Below are 22449 nucleotides of genomic sequence, written 5' to 3'. Positions count from 1 at the left end.
CAGGAAGCTGTGGAAGGAGAGAAGCCCTGCAGCCATATTTGCTGTCTGCAGGGACACAGAGGGACCACTAGGTACCATAACACCCTGAGTCTTAGATTTCTGGTGGTGCAAACCGCCAGGGGTCTGCCTGCACTCAGGAACTGAGCACCTAGGCAGCTTTTGTCTGCCAGCCCACCGGGCTCGGGAAGCTGTGGAAGGAGAGAAGCCCTGCAGCCATATTTACTGTCTGCAGGGACACAAAAGGATCACTAGGTACTGTAACACCCTGAGTCTTAGATTTCTGGTGGTGCAAACCGCCAGGGGTCTGCCTGCACTCAGGGACTGAGCACATAGCCGGTTCATCTGCAAGCCAGTCCATCATAGGACCTGTGTCCTATGTGAGAATCAACAGAGGGAGTGACTCCCACCACAACTTCTTCCCTCCATAATAGAGCAGACAGAGAACACCTGGTTGACCTTGACAAGCTAAGTATAGCATTGCTTGAGGCAAGATTGAGAAGGGTTCCAAAGGCACAAAAGAGGAAGCCAGAATATCAATAATCTGTGCCAGAAGAAACCCAGTCATCCAGTGTTGCAGAGATAACCTTAAAGATCCACAGTAGGTTGAAGCTCCAGCCAGTGACAATAAGACCATCTAACTCCTGGGAGAACCAGATGGCTAAAGGCAAACATAGAAACGTTACTAACAGAAACCAAGGCATTATGGCAGCATCTGAACCCAATTCTCCAACATTAGCAAGTCCTGGACACCCCAACACACCAGAAAAACAAGATTTGGATTTAAAATCACTGGTCATGATGCTAGTACAGGAACACATGAAGGACATACTTAAAGAAATTCAGGAGAAAATGGATCAAAAATTAGAAGCCCTTACAAGGGAAACACAAAAATCATTGAAAGACATTCAGGAGAATACAAAAGCCAATAAGCAGGAAACGCAAAAATCACTTAAAGAAATACAGGAGAACCTTGATCAACAGGCAGAAGTCATGAAAGAGGAAACACGAAAATCGCTTAAAGAATTAGAGGAAAACACAAACAAGCAAATGACAGAACTGAGCAAAAATTTTCAGGATCTAAAAACAGAAGTAGAAACAACTAAGAAAGCACAAAGGGAGACAACTTTGGAGATAGAAAACCTTGAGAAGAAATCAGGGAACATAGATGCAAATATCAACAACAGAATACAAGAGATAGAAGAAAGAATCTCAGATGTCGAAGATACCATAGAAACCATGGACTCAACAGTTAAAGAAAATGCAAAATGCAAAAAGCTTGTAACCCAAAATATCCAGGAAATCCAGGACACAATGAGAAAGCCAAATCTAAGGATCATAGGTATTGATGAGAGTGAAGATTTACAACTTAAAGGGCCAGCAAATATCTTCAACAAAATTATGGAAGAAAACTTCCCTAACCTAAAGAGAGAAATGCCCATGAATATACAAGAAGCCTACAGAACTCCAAACAGACTGGAGCAGAACAGAAATACCTCCCGTCACATAATAATCAAAACCCCAAATGTACTAAACAAAGAAAGAATACTTAGGGCAGTAAGAGAAAAAGGGCAAGTAACATATAAAGGAAGACCTATCAGAATTACACCAGATTTCTCACCAGAGACCATGAAAGCTAGAAGATCCTGGGCAGAGCTCATGCAGACTCTAAGAGAACACAAATGCCAGCCGAGACTACTATACCCAGCGAAACTCTCAATTACTATAGATGGAGAAACCAAGATATTCCACGACAAAACCAAATTTACACAATATCTTTCTACAAACCCAGCCCTACAAAGGTTAATAGGGGGAAAGCACCAGTACAATGAGGGAAACTATACCCTGGCAAGAGCAGGATATTAAGCTTCTTTCATCAAACCCAAAGAGGATAACCACACACATATAAAATTAAAATCAAAAATGTTAGGAAGCAATAACCAGTACTCATTGATATCTCTTAACATCAATGGACTCAATTGCCCAATAAAAAGACATAGACTAACAGACTGGTTATGTAAACAGGACCCTACATTTTGCTGCTTACAGGAAACACACCTCAATGTCAAAGACAAAAACTACCTTAGAGTAAAAGGCTGAAAGACAATTCTACAAGCAAATGGTCACAGGAAACAAGCCGGAGTTGCCATTTTAATTTCAGATAAAATTGACTTTCAACCTAAAGTCATCAAAAGAGACATGGAAGGTCACTACTTGCTGGTCAAAGGAAAAATCCAACAAGAACTCTCAATCCTGAACATCTATGCCTCAAATACAAGGGTGCCCTCATTCATAAAAGAAACTTTACTAAAGCTCAAAGTACACATTGCACCTAACACAATAATTGTCGGTGACTTCAACACTCCACTTTCACCAATGGACGGTTCAGGAAAACAGAAACTAAACAGGGAGACAATGAAACTAATTGAAGCTTTGAACCAATTGGAGTTAACAGATATATATAGAACTTTTTATCCCAAAGCAAAAGAATATACCTTTTTCTCAGCACCTCATGGTACCTTCTCCAAAATAGATCATATAGTTGGTCACAAGACAGACCTCAACAAATATAAGAAGATTGAAATAATCCCATGCCTCCTATCAGATCACTATGGAGTAAAAGTGGTCTTTAGTAACAGTATAAACAACAGAAAGCCCACATACACGTGGAAACTGAATAATACTCTACTCAATGATACCTTGGTCAAGGAAGAAATAAAGAAAGAAATCAAAGATTTCTTAGAATTTAATGAAAATGAAGGCACAACATACACAAATCTATGGGACACATTGAAAGCAGTGCTAAGAGGAAAACTCATAGCTTTGAGTGCCTTCAAAAAGAAATTCGAGAGAGCTTACACTAGAAGATTAAAGGAACAACTGAAAACCCTGGAACAAGAAGAAGCTAATTCACCCAGGAGGAGGAGAAGACAGGAAATCATCAAACTCAGGGCTGAAATCAATCAAGTAGAAACCAAGAGAACCATACAAAGAATCAACAAAACCAAAAGCTGGTTCTTTGAAAAAATCAACAAGATAGATAAACCCTTAGCCAGACTAACCAAAGGGCACAGAGAAAGTATCCAAATTAACAAAATTAGGAATGGAAACGGAGATATCACAACAGAAACCGAGGAAATTCAAAAAATCATCAGATCCTACTACAAAAACCTGTACTCAACACAACTGGAGAATCTGGAGGAAATGGACATTTTCCTAGACAGATACCAATTACCAAAATTAAACCAGGATCAAATAGACCATCTAAACAGACCCATAACTCCTAAAGAAATAGAAGGGGTCATAGATAGGCTTCCAACCAAAAAAAGCACAGGACCAGATGGTTTCAGTGCAGAATTCTATCAGACCTCCAAAGAAGACTTAACACCAATACTCTTCAAACTCTTCCACCAAATAGAAACAGAAGGAATACTACCCAACTCCTTCTTCGAAGCCACTATTACGCTGATACCAAAACCACACAAAGACCCAACTAAGAAAGAGAATTTCAGGCCAATTTCCCTTACGAATATCGATGCAAAAATACTAAATAAAATTCTTGCCCACCGAATCCAAGAACACATCAAAACGATCATCCACCATGATCAAGTAGGCTTCATTCCAGGGATGCAGGGATGGTTCAATATACGGAAATCCATAAATGCTATCCACTACATAAACAAACTCAAAGAGAAAAACCACATGACCATTTCATTAGATGCTGAAAAAGCATTTGACAAAATTCAGCATCCTTTCATGCTAAAAGTCTTGGAAAGGACAGGAATTCAAGGCCCATATCTAAACATAATAAAAGCAATATACAGCAAACCGGTAGCCAACATCAAACTAAATGGAGAGAAACTTGAAGCAATCCCACTAAAATCAGGGACTAGACAAGGCTGCCCCCTCTCTCCATATCTTTTCAATATAGTTCTTGAAGTCCTAGCTAGAGCAATTAGACAACAGAAGGAAGTCAAAGGGATACAAATTGGAAAGGAAGAAGTCAAATTATCACTATTTGCAGATGATATGATAGTATACTTAAGTGACCCTAAAAACTCTACTAGAGAACTCCTACAGCTGATAAACAACTTCAGCAAAGTGGCTGGCTACAAAATTAACACAAGCAAATCAGTAGCCTTTATATATTCAAAGGATAAGCAGACTGAGAAAGAAATTAGGGAAATGACCCCCTTCACAATAGCTACAAACAACATAAAGTATCTTGGGGTGACTCTAACCAAACAAGTGAAAGACCTATATGACAAGAACTTCAGATCTCTGAAGAAGGAAATCGAAGAAGATCTCAGAAAATGGAAAAACCTTCCATGCTCGTGGATTGGCAGGATTAATATAGTTAAAATGGCCATCTTGCCAAAGGCACTCTACAGATTCAATGCTATTCCCATAAAAATCCCAACCCAGTTCTTCATAGAGCTAGAAAGAGCAATGCTCAAATTCATTTGGAATAACAAAAAACCCAGGATAGCTAAAACTATTCTCAACAGTAAAAGAACTTCAGGTAGATTCAATATCCCAGACTTTAAACTCTACTACAGAGCAATAGTGATAAAAACTGTATGGTATTGGTACAATATCAGGCAAGCAGATCAGTGGAATAGGATTGAAGACCCAGAAATGAACCAACACACCTATGGTCACTTGGTCTTCAACAAAGGGACTGAAAGCATCCAGTGGAAAAAAAGATAGTCTTTTCAACAAATGGTGCTGGTTCAATTGGAGGTCAGCATGCAGAAGAATGCGCATCGATTCATTCTTATCTCCTTGTACCAAGCTTAACTCCAAATGGATCAAGGACCTCCACATAAAACCTGACACACTGAAACTAATTGAAAAAAAACTGGGGAAGACCCTAGAGGACATGGGCACAGGGGAAAAGTTCCTGAATAGAACACCAACAGCTTATTCTCTAAGATCAAGAATTGACAAATGGGACCTCATAAAACTACAAAGTTTCTGTAAGGCAAAGGACACCGTCAAAAGGACAATACATCAACCAACAGACTGGGAAAGAATCTTCTCCAACCCTAAATCTGACAGAGGGCTAATATCTAATATATACAAAGAACTCAAGAAAGTAGAACTCAGAGATCCAAATAACCCCATTAAAAAGTGGGGGACGGAGCTAAACAAAGAATTTTCACATGAAGAACTTCGGAGAGCTGAGAAACACCTTAAGAAATGTTCAACATTATTAATTATTAGGGAAATGCAAATGAAAACAACCCTGAGATTTCACCTCACACCAGTCAGAATGGCTAAGGTCAAAAATTCAGGAGACAGCAGGTGTTGGAAAGGATGTGGAGAAAGAGGAACACTCCTCCACTGCTGGTGGGATTGCAAGATGGTGCAACCACTTGGGAAATCAGTCTGGCGGTTCCTCAGAAAACTGAGCATGTCACTTCCTGAGGACCCTGTTATACCACTACTGGGCATATATCCAGAGGATTCTTCAGCATGCAATAACACATGCTCCACTATGTTCATAGCAGCCCTATTTATAATAGCCAGAAGCTGGAAAGAACCTAGATGTCCTTCAACGGAGGAATGGATACAAAAAATGTGGTATATTTATACAATGGAGTACTATTCAGCCATTAGAAACAATGAATTCATGAAATTCTTAGACAAATGGATGGAGCTGGAGAACATCATACTAAGTGAGGTAACCCAGTCTCAAAAGATCAATCATGGTATGCACTCACTGATAAGTGGATATTAGCCTAGAAACTTTGAATACCCAGGACATAATCCACAAATTAAATGATGTCCAAAAAGAATGGAGGAGTGGGCCCTGGTTCTGGAAAGACACTCAGTGCAAGAGTATAGGGGAATTCCAGAACAGGGAAGTGGGAAGGGGTAGATGGAAGAATAGGGGGACGGAAGAGGGTTTATGGGACTTGCGGGGAGTGGGGACCCAGAAAAGGGGAAATCATTTGCAATGTAAATAAAAATAAACAAACAAACAAACAAACAAATAAATAAATAAATAAATAAAAATGAGTTTTTAATTTTTAAAAATAAAAAAATTAATAAAGAAAATGGCTTCATAAGCTTGGATTAGTTACTCATTTTATCCATATGGATTTTCATATGATTTTATCCATCATGGATTGTTAAATTCATATTGAATATGATTATTTTCCACATGAAATTTAAAAATTCAAAAAGCTTTTAGCTGATGAATCTGGCCAGTTTTTTTGTGGTAATGCAGACTAAGCCCAAGTTTTCATACCTGCCAGTGGACTGCCCTACTACTGCCCTACAGATATTGGCCAAGCCTGATTTTATAGCTGAAACTGTGGTCAATAGTGATGTATACAATGGCAATTTATATTAGTTCAAATTAAACTGAAACAAAATGGTGAAGAAACTGTTCATGTGAATATCTTCCAGTTTGTCTTCTGGTTTGAATAAGCACCAAAACAAACAAATAACTACAGCTACAAAATGTTCTGATCTATTTTAATATGTAATATTAATAGTAGAAAGGTTTCTTTACATTTCTATGTTTTTTGTGCTTTAGAACTATCTGGAAAAACTGTATCTCTATACAGATACTTAGAGAAATGGCTCAATGAGTACTGGTTTTCCACCCTCCCTTGTCCTGTAAGATGTGGTTGTAGAGAAGGAAGGGGAGAGGGCAGTGAAATGGTGAGGAGTCTATCTGACAGACCCTAAATCTAATCTGACGCTTTCCCTCAGCTTTCTTTTCCAGCCCATGGATAGCTCATTACATAAGAGCTGCTGGCTCTGTTTGGAGGAAAGAGGCATTTCAGGCCTTTGCAAATAACAGAATTGATTGACCCTCACTTTTAGTAACTCAGAAAAAAAATCCTTTAGATTTTGCTTTGTTCACCCAAAAAGATTTTACCATTTCTCATTGCGAAAGCTTTTTCTTGTTTTTGTTGATGACTGTAGTACACTTAAGACATAAAACACCAGGACTAAGTTCATTCCAGGGACTACTGTGTGTTTCCTACATCACACCAAGGAAAAGACACGTGAATTTATTAACAGAGAAATCACTCCCATATTTCCTCCAACAGACTTACAGTCTGCTTTCTGAAAAGATCACAAATGGATTGGAAGTAAAAAATACCACAAGAAAGGAAACACTAAAGGCTAAAAGGATGTCAGCCCCTTTGAAGTACCCAAAGTGTACTCAGAACACTTTGGGGGGCAGTGAGCCTGACTCTAAGACTTTCAGTTTCTAATGCAATAAGGAATGGAGTAGAGAACTGTAACATTTTTGTTTACTAACTATAGAAATGTCTATTTTTAGAGGTGAACTTTTCTCTTGAATAAAATCTTCATGGAAAGCTACCACCAGGCATGGTGTGTAGCCATGGGTACTTCATGTGAATGGGTACTTCGAATTGCTTGAGGACAAACAAGAGATTATAAGATCAAGACATGGCCTCTTCTCAGAAAATGAAACTATGCACAGACGTCAACATTGATAGACCCTGTGGAGGAATGCAACGAAGCAGTTTGACCACAGGCTTTTAACAGTCACCTATGATACCTATGGGAAGTGCTGGGACCTGACAGATGGGCTCTGATAAGAGAAAGTTAACTGATGAAGGGCATGTTTCAGACCCTGCCTTGATCTCTCTCTCTGCTTCCTAGCTGACATGAGGTAAACAGAACTCCTAAATACTCCCATCATTATGTACCTTGCCACCATGGGCTCAGAGCAATGGGGTTCTCATGTACTGAAGTACTCAAGCTGTGTGTATTGAAGTGCTAATGTAGTGGAGTACTCAGGTACTGAGGCCAGTACAGGAGCCAAAACAAACCTTGTCCTTTATTAACCTGATTATCCCAGGAGGTTTGTTATAGTAATTCAAATCTGATTAACATATTTCTGCTCTTCTGTTCTTAGTTAAATTTGACTAGTACTTAAATTCATTCTGCTGAATTTGATTAGCTTTTTCTGAATCCATGAACATTTGAAAAATGACAGAAGTAAAATTGTTCTCTGATTCCCTCTCTCTCTCTCTCTCTCTCTCTCTCTCTCTGTGTGTGTGTGTGTGTGTGTGTGTGTGTGTGTGTGTAGCATACTGCTTGTAAGTACATGGGACTTGAAGTCGGTAGGTTGCATATTTGGAGTTAGGTGAGGAATAACTATGTGTATACACATAGAGGAGCCAGAAGACCACATTGACTGCTGTCCCTCAGATATTAACCTTCTTTATGGAGATAGCTCCTCTCGCTGACCTACCATGTGTCAGGTGTGAGAGGGCACCTGCTGCCTGCCCAGTGAGTAACTTAGGCTTTATCTTTACAGCTTCATAAAATCTGAGACATAGTTCTTGCCAAGACTCCAACCCCAACACGCCGTCTGGCTTCAGTAGCTTTCTCAACGTTTAGTGTGAACCTCTGTGACTCTATAACTCATATCTGAAAGGTCAGTGAGATAATGCTTCCAAATTCTGTTGCCAACTTGACACGTAATCTTGTATTTACATTTGAGAGCTACAGTGGCTTGTGTGCTTCAATGACTTAACCTGGAAGAACCCTTCTAGAGAAGGATGTTTTCTAGTGGGGAGCCCCTTCTGTGACATTACAGTTCAGTGACTCTCCTCTTAAATAAATTTGTATTTTTAGAAACTTTGCATTTAAAAACCTTAAAAATGAATTTACAAATTGCATTGTAGGAGTCTTTGCTGGTAGGTAGGCCTTTCCTAAAGGCACTGTTCCTACTGTACTAGCATATAATCTCAGGTTTTCTCCATAACTCTACCTACCTGCTTATCAACTCTAGCTGCTTTCTCTGCAGTCTCCCTGTTAACAACTTCAAATTCACCCCCATTTCTTTCCTTAACAAACTTCCCACATTTCATATCTTTCTGCTTCACTTACATTTCTCTCTTATTGTCAATCTGGATAAGAGCAGTGAGTCATACATGCCAGAACATGTCTGAATGAGAGTAATGAACCACACCGTGACAACACATAACTGGTAAAGCGGTGGGCCACCCCATGACACACTCACTGGATAAGGCTGGTGGGACACCCCATGCCAAAACCCAACCACTGTGCTACCTTGAACCCTCTTCCACCAAACCAATTTGTCCATCACTTTCTAACTTGGCCTCCCAAGTTCTCATCTGGATTATTTGCTAGAATGGAACATGAATAACATATAGTTCAGTTCCCAATAAAGCTTGTGTTCCTCGCAGAAATCTCACGAGCCAAGTGTTGATATTGTGACAAAAATATGGTGAGTAACTGCTTACTAAATATTCCTGTTTATATCCATAGATTAGTAATGAACACAGCTTTCCTCAGAGAACCTTCTCATTGTATTGGTCATCAGTTAAGGCAGAGGTTTCTAGCTCTCCAAAATACTAAGAAGAAACAAGTTTATAAAAGTGATCTCCTTTTTGCAGAGTATTTTTCCCTCTCTGTTTTTTACATTAATTCTGCCTTCTCTTCCACAATGTTTCATGATCTTTGGCAGGGTGATATATTGTCCCACTTACGGCTCAGCTCCCTACCATCACTTGTTCTTGGTATTTTGGTCAGCTAGAAGGCTCTGCCTTAACTGATGTTCAATGCACTAAAAAGTGTCCCTAGGGAAGGTCGAGTTCAGTGCTAATCTATAGCTGTAAATGTGTATTTAGAAGGCAATTGCTCAGTATTCCTCACAACATTAAAAAATAAAGCAAAAAAAAAAAAAAAGGAGAGGAGAGAAGTCAAAGTAAATGACTTAAAGCAAGCTTAGTTGATCATTTCAACCTTTTGATTCCCTTACACAAACTGTTCATACTAATAAACTTCAGACGAATATTTCAGTTCAGTCACAGTGTGTGCTGACCAATGACTCCTCCCCTGTGCCCCTTTCCTGCTTCTGGTCCAGACAGTTTTAATGCTGTGGAGGGAGCCTTGGCTGTGCTGCTCAATTTTCCTCATAGTCTCCTTTCTACATTCACCATCATTTAGATTTCTCTGTGAGGAGAAAAGACAGAAAATGGTCACATCACACTTGTAATAGCTGTTCACACAATTTGGAACTCCTTTGATATAGATACAATTTATGATATATGGGGTGGTCCTGAATGTCTACGATCCCATTTAATAGAAATGGCTTTGTCTTTCACTCCTATGAATATTCACAAACACTTACACATTCCCCAAAATGCCTCCTCTCTGGGTGCTTTCTTTGCTGGGAGCCATGATTTCAGTGAATTCATAGAACATTATTATTTCTGTCTTCTCTCTTTATTTATGTAGTAATGATTTTGAGAGTGGGGAATACGAATTGCATGGCACTTGTTATTAGATTGACTATAGAATGCATTATTCATTTGGTTATTTTTGAATATAAACCTGAATGATAACAATTTCAGAAAGGCAAACTTGTTTATTCTCTCAGGCAAACTAACTTTCTACTCTGCCTGTATTCATTAACAGCAGCTCGTGATTACTTAACCAAAGATCTGAGAATCATTCTTTTTTCTATTTGGGTATTTTGGTTGCTTGGGGCATGCAATATGATACATATTCTCTGTGTTATAAATATTTAGCATATTAAGATTAGTTTGTAATTTAAATGTATGAATTTGTATTTGTTAGTATGTCAAAACCAGGCACTAACCTCAGGGTTTAGAGTTAGAAAACTTATGGATACAAAACAAATTCATTGAGTTTTAAGCAGGAAGATCCCTTAGAGGCTTTAATTTTTTTCCACACAGGCAAATAAACTGAGGTTGAGGTATATTTGAGGTAGAAATCATATCCTTTGTGTGATAAGTCTAAAAAGTTTCATAAGTAACTGTAAAAGCCATTCTTTATCATTATTATTTGTAAATTTATAGTTTCATACATAAATCTTTAGTTCTTATCATGAAAACATTTTAAAATAAAATTGCAGTAACTTATTGACTTTTCAGTGGGAGATTTTCCACTTTCATTCATTGTCTTCTTTCATTTCACACCACACTTTTGCTATCATAACTATTATTTTCTGCCTATTGCAAGAGGGTTATCACAGAGCTAGTGACGGCATAGGTAAATTAATTCCATAGGTAAATAACTCGTAAATGTTAAGTTGTACCTTGTAGGCTTATATTTTTAAAAATCTACTTTTAAAAGGGTTCTCAAATGCTTTGATCCCCCTTCTAGCCCACCATCCAATCATGGGGGAGAAAAGATAGTAAACAGAACAAAGAGATGTGGATCTGTTTAAAGGTAGTACTTTGGGGCAATTACCAGCAATCCAGCTCAGTAGTGTCAGGATACCAAACATGAATCAGCAGCAGTGGCATGGTCCAGAAGAAGCAGCCAGGCCTCCACCAAATCAACATAAGTCAGCAGGGAGCAACCAGGACAGGACAGGATTCCAGGAGAAGTTCTCTGCTGTGCCTCTGTCAATAAAGTGAAGATCACCAAAGACAAGAGACCAGTGAACACGTCATCACTGCCTCTTTATACTCTCTCCAAACATCACCTGTCCTCCTATGGGTCTTGTCTCAGCAAAACATCATGTGAGTTGCATCATATGACAGAACCAGAAACTTCTACTTTGGTACCTCCTTCCAAATCTGTGGAAAATATACTTTAATTCAGAAGAGGTGACTAGGTTAAAGTAGTACATCTAACATCTCTGGGGCTTGTGGAATCATGTTCTTTCTCTCCTACCCTATAACCCAGATTTCCCTGTAGACACAATTTTGATTATTTTTATAGCTCATAGTTTTTAAAATATATATTTTAAAATTTCTTATTAAAAATGATGGAAATAAAAATTTCACATACTGAAATTAACTAGACCCAAAGACCATGCAACTCAATGAACAATTAGAGCAGTCAATCAAAGCACAGGATGTGGAACATCAGAGTGGATTTTATACCATAAATTTTTATATCTGACTTCTGACTGAAGTCAGGACATATTCAGCATGAAGCTGACAGATTCATTGTAAAGAGAAGCAGCCTAAATTTTAAATACATATTTAGGATGATTTAGTTTAATTAAGCCTATAATGAAAGAAGGTACAATATGATTTATGTTAAATAGAACAACAAGAAGCAAAATTTACTCTATTTATTAATATAGTAATACCTTTTCCTTCATCACAAAACCATGGGACAATCATTTTTTAATTCATTTTATTATTTTATAATAATTTTATAATTAATACCATTATGGATTAATTTTTGCTGGTGGTTTTATTTCTTTGGTGCTGGACACTGAACTCAAGTCCATGCGTGTAAGGCAAGAACTAATACCTCTCCCTAACCTTGGCATTACTTCTCCTCCGGCTGTTCCACATCCCATACCTCCTCCCCAACCCCTGTCTCCTTGTGGATGTCCCCACCCACTACCTCACCTGACCTCTAAACTCCCTGAGCCTTCCAGTCTCTTGAGGGTTAGGTGCATCATCTCTGAATGAACACAGACCCGGCAATTCTGTACTGTATATGTCTTGAGGGCCTCATATCAGCTGGTATATGCTGCCTGTTTGCTGGTCCAGTGTTTGAGAGATCTCGGGGGTCCAGATTAATTGAGACTGCTGGTCCTCCTACAGGGTCACCCTTCTCAGCTTCTTTCAGCCTTCCCTAATTCAACAACAGGAGTCAGCCACTTTTGTCGATTGGTTGGGTGCAAATACCTACATCTGACTCTTTCAGCTACTTGATGGGTCTTCCAGGGTGCAGTCATGCTAGGTCCCCTTTTCTGAGCACTCCATAGCCTCAGTAATAGTGTCAAACCTTGGGACTTCCCCTTGAGCTGGATCCCATTTTGGGCCTCTCGCTGGACCTTCTTTTCCTCAGGCTTCTCTCCATTATCATCCCTGTAATTAATTCAGACAGGAACCGTTATGGGTCAGAGTTGTGACTGTGGGATAGACCCCTCTCCCTCATTTGATGCCCTGTCTTCCTGCTGGAGGCAGGCTCTATAAGTTCTTTCTCCCTACTACTTCTCCCTACTACTTCTCCCTTTCATCTAAGGTCCCTCCCTTTGGGTCCTGAGAGTCTCTCACCTCCCAGGTCTCTGGTGCATTCTGGAGGGTCTCCCCAACCTCCTATCTCCAGAGGTTGCCTGTTTCCATTCATTCTGCTGGCCCTCAGGGCTTCAGTCCTTTTCCCTCACCCAAAACCAGATCAGGTTCCCTTCTCCCCTCTACTCCCTATCCCCCCACCCCCCACCCCCGCCATCCACTTTCCTTCCCAGGTCCCTCCTTCCCTCCCTCCAAACTTGTGATTGCTTTGTTCTCCTTCCCAAGTGGGACTGAGGCATCCTCACTTGGGCCCGTCAGCTTGTTGACCCTTTTGAGTTCTGTGGACTGTATCTTGGATACTCTGTACTTTTTTTTTTCTTGGCTAACATCCACTTATCAAATGGGTCTTATAATGTTATTTTATACATATTATTATTCTTCATCCTATCCCATTGCTAGCGCTTGCTGCTTCCCTTCACCATTTTTGCTTTTAAGTCACATGCCTTCCATTACTACCTCCCTTCCTCCCTTCCTCCCTTCCTCCCTTCCTCCCTTCCTCCCTTCCTCCCTTCCTCCCTTCCTCCCTTCCTCCCTTCCTCCCTTCCTCCCTTCTTCCCTTCCTCCTTAAAGAGCTCTTTTCGTTCCTTGCAGCTGGGGATGAATTCTTACCTAGCATGTGCAAGGCCCTGAGTTTACTCCCAACTATCATAAATAAATAAATAAATAAATAAATAAATAAATAAATAAACTAATTAATTAGTTATTAAGACACATAGATAAATAGATAGACAGATAGATAGACAAGAACTTTGGTTTACTGTCTGAATGTGGGATAGATTTTAAACTTCATTCATCTGACCTGTGAATGATGGAAGATACTATATATGTGTATATATATATATATATATATATATATATATATACACATATACATATACATATACATATACATATACATATACATATACATATACATATACATATATATATTAGATATATTCTATATTTGCATTTCAAATTATTTCTCCTTTCCTGGATACTCCCTCCCCAAAATTCCCATAAGCACTCTTCCCTCCCCCTGTTCCCCAATCAACCCCTTTTGGCTTCCCTGTCCTGGTATTCCCCTACACTCCTACATTGATCCTTTCCAGGACCAGGGGCCTCTCCTTCCTTCTTCTTTGGCATCATTTGATATGTGAATTGTTTCATGGGTATTATCAGCTTCTGGGCTAATATCTGCTTATCAGTGAGTGCATACCATGTGTGTACTTTTGTGACTGGATTCAGGATGATATTCTCCAGTTCCACTCACTTGCCTAAGAATTTCATGAATTCATTGTTTTTAATAGCTGAGTAGTATTCTGTAGTGTAAATATACCACATGTTCTGTATCCATTCCTCCATTGAGGGACATCTGGTTTCTTTCCAGCTTCTGGCTATTATAAATAGGGCTGCTATGAACATAGTGGAGCATGTATCCTTATTACATGCTGGGGAGTCCTCTGGGTATATGCCCAGGAGTGGTATAACAGGGTCCTCTGGTAGTATCATGCCAAGTTTTCTAAGGAAGTGCCAGACTGATTTCCAGGGGGATTGTACCAGCTTGCAACCCTACCAGCAGTGGAGGAGTGTTTCTCTTTCTCCATATCCTCACCAGCACCTGCTGTCTCCTGAGGTTTTGATCTTAGCCATTCTGACTGGTGTGAGGTGAAATCTCAGGGTTGTTTTAATTTGTATTTCCCTGATGACTAAGGATGTTGAACATTTCTTTAGGTGCTTCTCGATATTCTTCAGGTGAAAATTCTTTGTTTAGCTGTGTACCCCATTTTTTAATGGGGCTATTTGGCTCTATGGAGTCTACCTTCTTGAGTTCTTTGTATATATTGGATATTAGCCCTCTGTTGGATGTATGGTTGGTAAAGATCTTTTTCAAATTTGTTGGTTGCCATTTTGTCCTTTTGACAGTGTCCCTTGTCTTACAGAAACTTTGTAGCTTTATGAGATCCCATTTGTCAATTCTTGATCTTAGAGCATAAGCTGTTGGTGTTCTGTTCAGGAAATTTTCCCTTGTGCTCATGTGCTCAAGGGTCTTCCTCAGTTTCTTTTCTATTAGTTTCAGTGTGTCTGATTTTATGTGGAGGTCCTTGATCCACTTGGACTTGAGCTTAGTACAAGGAGATAAGAATGGTTCGATTTGCATTCTTCTGCGTGATGACCTCTAGTTGAACCAGCACCATTTGTTGAAAAGGCTATGTCTTATCCACTGGATGGTTGTAGCTCCTTTGTCAAAGATCAAGTGTCCATAGGTGTGGGGGTTCATTTCTGGGTGTTCAATTCAATGGAATCATTGATCTACCTGCCTGTCACTGTACCAATGACGTTCATTTTTTAACACTATTGCTCTGTAGTACTGCTTGAGGTCGGGGATACTGATTCCCCCAGAAGTTCTTGGGGATACTGATTCCCCCAGAAGTTCTTTTACTGTTCAGAATAGTTTTAGCTATCCTGGTTTTAATGTTTTTCTAGATAAATTTGAGAATTGCTCTTTCTAACTGTGAAGAATTGAGTTGGGATTTTGATAGGGATTGTGTTGAATCTGTATATTGCTTTTGGCAAGATGGCCATTTTTACTATATTAATCCTGCCAATCCAAGAGCATGGGAGATATTTCCATTTTTCTGAGATCTTCTTCTATTTCTTTCTTCAGAGACTTGAAATTCTTGTCATACAGATCTTTCTCTTGTTTGGTTAAAGTCACACCAAGGTATGTAATATTGTTTGTGGCTACTGTGAAGGGTGTCATTTTCCTAATTTCTTTCTCAGCCTGTTTATCCTTTGAGTATAGGAAGGCTACTGATTTACTTGAGTTAATTTTATGTTGCCGCCAGCGGCCACATACAAACTGGAATACCTGGAAGAGAATTCTGAGGTTAACGGGAAGGGGGCGAAAGAGAAATGAGTCAAGAGGACAGTTGCCCATAGAGACTGACTTTACTATCATTTAGCCAATATTTATAATCTTTGGAAAAACCACCCTGTCCCCCAAATGGCCGAGAGTTCCTTAGATCTTCTTCTCGGCGGGTTGTCTGCTTTCAGTCACACAGTTTTCTGCTGGTCTCCAGGTGGAGCTGCGCTGAGGCAGCCTTGGTAGTTAAGGTGAAATCGGCTGTATTGTTCCCAATGGAACAAGGGCCAGAGATAACGCCAGGGGAAGGGTGGAGGCTGTAGGCCAGGAATGCCACAGCTTGAATAGGCCGGAGATAACGCCAGAGGAAGGGTGGGGGTTGCCAGCCAGGAGGGTCACAACTAAATGCTGTGGGGGGAAGGGACAATTCCCCCTTAATTATTAATTTTTTTTAAATTTTTTTATTTGATAATTATTAATTTTTAACAACTCAGTGGATATAAGTATATTCGTCCAGTGGACGATGGGCTTTCACCAGTGAGGGAAAACAGAGGTCCAACCCCCTTAAACATTAATGACATCTTTTTCAGGGGAGGGGAAATAGACTGCCTTACTAATTTAAGGACAGTCTCTTAATGTCAACCCCCATGCAGCTGGACATGCTTTTCAGGGAAATCCGGAGACAGGATTTTTTTCCTTTTCCCTTGCAGTGCCTCGCCTCGCACCTCAAACTGATGCCCATGTTTGTTATATTAACAAACATGCATAGTTCCGAATACTATGCAGCCTCCTTTTTGAGGATCCACAGGTAAAGTAAATGCTCTGTGAATATGAGCTGGCTGGCTATAATAACCACCTATCCTCATCCTGGCAGCCATTGCTGGAGGAGCTTATCTTCTGAGTGTTATCTGCTTGAAATATAAAAGGAGATTAAGAGAAAAAAACCTGTTTGGTCAGTATTGGAAGGCCCAAGACATTTAATTTGATTGAAAAATTTGTGACTTCAGGCAAGAGGCCTGGCTTGCAACTTAATTGCAAGAACATAAAGGACCTTTCTTCCCAAGTAATTGGGAAGCGGCTTAGGGAAAGCCTTTTGAGTTAATTATACTTACCAGCAGCTTTAGGGTGTGTTTACCTGTCGTACCAATCTCTCTGGCAGCCAACGTGCTCCATCTTCTCCTTGAGAAAAAAATGCAGACGGACCCTCTCCCCCAGATTATAACGGGGTCTGGACCATTCCATGTATTAGTTAAAGGGTCCCGCCACTTAACCATGGCATAGGAATTGGAAGTAGCTGGGTGCCAGTGTCGGTCTGCTGCAGACTGACCTTTAGTATCAGTTTGGAAAAAATTTAAAACAAATAAGACAAAGGCAAGATGTGATTTGGGAGACCTGGGGGGGAATAGATTCCCCTTCTTTGTTTTAAGAAGCTAGTTTTTAAGGGTGCGGTGAGCACGTTCTACAATTCCTTGACCCATTGGGTTATAAGGAATTCCAGTTTTAAGTTTTATATTAAATTCCTTGCAAAATGAGATAAAGTTCTTACCAGAATAGGCTGGTCCATTGTCTGTCTTAATGACTTTGGGTAATCCCATGGTATTAAAAGCTTGTAAACAATGATCAATTACATTTTTAGAGGCTTCTCCTGAATGCAGGGAGGCAAAAATGAGTCCCGAGCACGTATCAATGCAAACATGTATAAACTTTAATTTCCCAAATTCTGCATAGTGAGTTACATCCATTTGCCAAATTTGATTGGGCATAAGGCCACGTGGATTAACCCCTAAGTGGGGCACTGGTGCTAAAGTAAGACAATTAGGGATTGTTTTACAATCATTCTTGCTTGCTCCTTTGTGATCTTAAGACGGAGTCTTAATGTATGGCTAGATAAATTTGAGAATTGCTCTTTCTAACTGTGAAGAATTGAGTTGGGATTTTGATAGGGATTGTGTTGAATCTGTATATTGCTTTTGGCAAGATGGCCATTTTTACTATATTAATCCTGCCAATCCAAGAGCATGGGAAATATTTCCATTTTTCTGAGATCTTCTTCTGTTTCTTTCTTCAGAGACTTGAAATTCTTGTCATACAGATATTTCTCTTGTTTGGTTAAAGTCACACCAAGGTATGTAATATTGTTTGTGGCTACTGTGAAGGGTGTCATTTCCCTAATTTCTTTCTCAGCCTGTTTATCCTTTGAGTATAGGAAGGCTACTGATTTACTTGAGTTAATTTTATATCTGGCCACTTTGCTGAAGTTGTTTATCAGCTGTAGGAGTTCTCTGGTGGATTTTTTTGGGTCGCTTAAGTGTACTATTATATCATCTGCAAATAGTGATAATGTTACTTCTTCCTTACCAATTTATATCCCTTTGACCTCCTTGTGTTGTCTAATTGCTCTAGCTAGAACTTCAAGTACTATATTTAATAAATATGGAGAGAGAGAGGGCAGCCTTGTCTAGTCTCTGATTTTAATGGGATTGCTTCAAGTTTCTCTCCATTTAGTTTGATGTTAGCTACTGGTTTGCTGTATATTGCTTTTACTATCTTTAGGTATGGGCCTTGAATTCCTGTTCTTTCCAAGACCTTTAACATGAAAGGATGCTGAGTTTTGTCAAATGATTTTTCAGCATCTAATGAAGTGACCATGTGTTTTTTTTCTTTATATGTGGTTTTTTTGTTTGTTTGTTTATGTAGTGGATTACATTGATGGATTTTCATATATTGAACCATCCCTGCATCCCTGGGATAAAGCTTACTTGATCATGGTGAATGATTATTTTGATTTGTTCTTGGATTCAGTTGGCAAGAATTTTAAATAAAGAATATATCAAATAATAAAAAGATACTCTCAAATATTTAAAGAAGTGCTTTCGTTAGATATTTGTATTGAGATAAATAAGAGAGATTTTTATTTTCTTAACAAAAGTCAAGTCTGTCTTTTGTCAGTATGATGGGATATTATAAGAATGATCGAATTTCAGCTTCTAATTACTTTTTCCTTCTACCAGAAATATCAGTTTCTTTATTTTTGGATGAATGTACTCTCTTATGTCCTTTTACCATTGAGAAAAGAAATGTTATTTTCTTGGATAATATTTTACTCAAGTCTGAGAAAACCACTTACCAAATTATCAAAACTTCATTGATTAGAAGGGAAAATGAAGTCACAAAAATAAAATTGGCAAAAGCCACATAATAAAAAAAAAGAATTTTATTGAACATTTTTGCATCGATATTCATAAAGGAAATTGATCTAACGTTCTCTTTGTTGGATCTTTGTGTGGTTTTGGTATCAACAAATTTGTACCTTCATAGAATGAGTTGCTTCTACTTTGTGGAATAGTATGAAGAGTATTAGTGTTAGGTCTTCTTTGAAGGTCTGATAGAATTCTTCACTAAAACCATCTGGTCCTGTGCTTTTTTTTTTTTTTTTTTTTTTTGGGAGACTGTCAATGACCACTTATGTTTCGTTAAGAGTTATGGGATCATTTAGATGGTCTATCTGATCTTGATTAAATTTTGGTAGTTGGTATCTGTCTAGGGAATTGTCCATTTCATTCAGATTTCCAGTTGTGTTGAGTACAGGCTTTTGTAGTAGGATATGATAACTTTTTGAATTTCCTCAGTTTCTTTTGTTATTTCTCCCTTTTCATTCCTGATTTTGTTAATTTGGATACTGTCTCTGTGCCTTCTCGTTAATCTGGTAAAAATTTTATTTAGTTGATTTTCTCAAAGAAACAGCTCCTGGTCTTGTTGATTCTTTTTGTTTCTACTTGGCTGATTTCAGCCCTGAGTTTGATGATTTCCCGCCTTCTACTCCTCTTGGTTATATTAGCTTCTTTCTGTCCTAAAGCTTTTAGGTATGCTGTTAAGCTGCTAGTGTATGCTCTCTCCAGCTTCTTTTTGGAGGCACTCAGAGCTATGAATTTTCCTCTTAGCACCACTTTCATTGTCTCCCATAAATCTGGATATGTTGTACCTTCATTTTCATTAAATTCTAAAAAGGTTTTGATTTCTTTTCTTACTTATCCCTTGATCAAGGTATCATTGAGTAGAGCACTGTTCAGCTTCCATGTGTATGAGAGCTTTCTGTTGTTTTTGTTGCTATTGAAGATCACCCTTACTCCATAATGATCTGATAGGAGGCATGGGATTAGTTCGATCTTCTTATATCTGTTGAGGTCTGTTTTGTGACCAATTATATGGTCAATTTTGGAGATGGTACCACGAGGTGCTGAGAAGAAGATATATTCTTTAGATTTAGGATGAAATGTTCTATACATATCTATTAAATCCATTTGGTCCAAAACTTCTGTTATTTTCAATGTGTCTCTGTTTAGTTTGTGTTTCCCTGATCTCTCTGATCTGAGGAGAGTGGGGTGTTGAAGTCACCCACAATTATTGTGTGTGGTGCGATGTGTGCTTTAAGGTTTAGTAAAGTTTCTTTTAAGAATGAGCGTGCCGAGCGGTGGCGGCGGCGGCGGGCAGCGGCAGCAGTGGCTGCTCCAGCTGAAGGGCCATCAGCAGTGGAACCAAGGCGTCACAGGGACCAGTTAGGCCCTGCGCCCACGACCACTGACCTTCGCTGACCAGCCGGGCAGCAAGCAGCTGCAGTTGTGCGGCGCCTTTCCTGCACGGAGGCCACTTCAGAACTCAGCCTCCCACCAGTCAGGAGAGGTGCATCCATCTTGGTTCCGTACTCCAGGGATCGGACAGACTGAGGTACACAAACATAATCCGAGGCCAACACCGCGGTGGTCTGAGCCCGACGGGCGTTGGCCTGCACCCAGGCCCTGGGCGGGTCGGGGGGCCATCGGGGTGCCAACCCAGCCAGGAGGTTTTTTGCCCAGGCCTGCGTGCGCGCCGCCGCCATTTTGCCTGCAGGACGACAGAGAGCTCTGGCGGGCAGACCTGTAACAGGCATAGCCTAAGGCTAACAAAGCGGGGGTCCAGGCCCCAAAAGGCACAGGACTGACCCCAAGAACTGGGCGGCTTGGTGGGCCATCTGTGAGTCAACCCGCCCAGGTGATTGTTAGCAAAGGAGACTCTCCCGGCGCTTTCAGGGAGCGCGGGCGCGCACGCCCGCCATCCTAGTCACCTGGCGGACCCAATTAACAGTCATAGCCCTAGGGGAACTTTGCTCGGACCTTGGCCTCCCAGGCTTTTGCCTGGACTCAGGGACTGGGCGGCCAGGCTAACCTTGTGTGCGACAGCCCGGTTGGCGGATCGGCTGCCCGGCAGAGTGAGCAGAACACAGGGGAGGTCACAGTAGCATACACCGTCGGCACTCCCTGGGGGTGCACACAGGCTCCATCTGGTCCACAGACACAATCTGGGGCAAGGCCTCAGGCAGAAGCCCACAGCTCTACTCTCTCCACTTCCGGATCCAGATCAGTCTGGGCGGCAGCATCACATCTCCAAATCCTGCAAGTGGCTAGCTGGGCTTCCAGGCGGCCAGCTGGGAGAAGTCAGTGTGCTCCAGTGAATCCAGCGGGCCCCAGCGGGAGCCTTCGGGTGCCTGCTTTGGGATCGGAACAGCCTGGGCAGCAGCACACTGTCTACAAGCAGTGCAGGAGCTAAGCTGTGCACCAGAGGCCAACTGGGAAGGGGCAGCTTGCACTGGTGAGTCCAGCACTGACAAGACAAACTAACACCAGTGAGAACTAGATGGCAAAAGGCAAACGCAGGAACGTCACTAACAGAAATCAAGGCAATATGGCAACATCTGAACCCAATTCTCCTCTACCAACATGTCCTGGATACCCCATCACACCAGTAAAACAAGATTTGGATTTAAAATCACTGGTCATGATGCTGGTACAGGAACACATGAAGGACATACATAAAGAAATTCAGGAGAAAATGGATCAAAAGTTAGAAGCCCTTGCAAGGGAAACACAAAAATCATTGAAAGAAATCCAGGAGAATACAAAAGCCAACAAGGAGGAAATGCAAAAAACACTTAAAGAAATACAGGAGAACTTTGGTCAACAGGCTGAGGTCATGAAAGACGAAACACAAAAATCTCTTAAAGAAATACAGGAGAACTTTGGTCAACAGGCTGAGGTCATGAAAGACGAAACACAAAAAGCTCTTAAAGAATTACAGGAAAACACAAACATGCAAGTGAAGGAGCTAAGCAAAACCATCCAGGATCTAAAATCAGAAGTAGAAACAACTAAGAAAACTCAAAGGGAGACAACTTTGGAGATAGAAAGCCTTGGGAAGAAATCAGGGGACAGAGATGCAAATATCAACAACAGAATACAAGAGATAGAAGAAAGAATCTCAGATGCTGAAGATTCCATAGAAACCATGGACTCAAGAGTTAAAGAAAATGCAAAATGCAAAAAGCTTGTAACCCAAAATATCCAGGAAATACAGGACACAATGAGAAGACCAAACCTAAGGATTATAGGCATAGATGAGAGTGAAGATTTACAACTTAAAGGGCCAGCAAACATCTTCAATAAAATTATGGAAGAAAACTTCCCTAACCTAAAGAGAGAGATGCCCATGAATATACAAGAAGCCTACAGAACTCCAAACAGACTGGACCAGAACGGAAAT

The sequence above is a fragment of the Apodemus sylvaticus genome, chromosome 9 (assembly GCF_947179515.1).
Source record: "Apodemus sylvaticus chromosome 9, mApoSyl1.1, whole genome shotgun sequence".
NCBI lineage: Eukaryota > Metazoa > Chordata > Mammalia > Rodentia > Muridae > Apodemus > Apodemus sylvaticus.
Note: the sequence above shows the minus strand (reverse complement) of the source record.